Below are 722 nucleotides of genomic sequence, written 5' to 3'. Positions count from 1 at the left end.
TAATTTGATGTTAACTTGATCTTAACTTGATGTTAACTTGATCTTAACTTGATCTTAACTTGATGTTAGCTTGATCTTAAATTGATGTTAACTTGATCTTAACTTGATGTTAGCTTGATCTTAATTTGATGTTAACTTGATCTTAACTTGATGTTAACTTGATCTTAAATTGATGTTAACTTGATGTTAACTTGATCTTGATTTGATGTTAACTTGATCTTAATTTGATGTTAACTTGACCTTAACTTGATGTTAACTTGATCTTAAGTTGATGTTAACTTGATCTTAATTTGATGTTAACTTGATCTTAACTTGATGTTAACTTGATCTTAACTTGATGTTAACTTGATCTTAACTTGATGTTAACTTGATCTTAACTTGATGTTAACTTGATCTTAATTTGATGTCAACTTGATCCTAATTTGATGTTAACTTGATCTTAACTTGATCTTAATTTGATGTTAACTTGATCTTAACTTGATCTTAATTTGATGTTAACTTGATCTTAATTTGATGTTAACTTGATCTTAACTTGATGTTAACTTGATCTTAATTTGATATTAACTTGATCTTAACTTGATGTTAACTTGATCTTAATTTGATGTTAACTTGATCTTAACTTGATGTTAACTTGATCTTAATTTGATGTTAACTTGATGTTAACTTGATCTTAACTTGATGTTAACTTGATCTTAATTTGATGTTAACTTGATCTTAATTTG

This window comes from Nematolebias whitei, chromosome 14 (genome assembly GCF_014905685.2).
Source record: "Nematolebias whitei isolate Nwh7 chromosome 14, NemWhi1, whole genome shotgun sequence".
In the NCBI taxonomy this organism is placed as follows: Eukaryota; Metazoa; Chordata; class Actinopteri; order Cyprinodontiformes; family Rivulidae; genus Nematolebias; species Nematolebias whitei.
The sequence above is the reverse complement of the archived record's forward strand: the minus strand, read 5'-3'. Positions refer to the sequence as shown.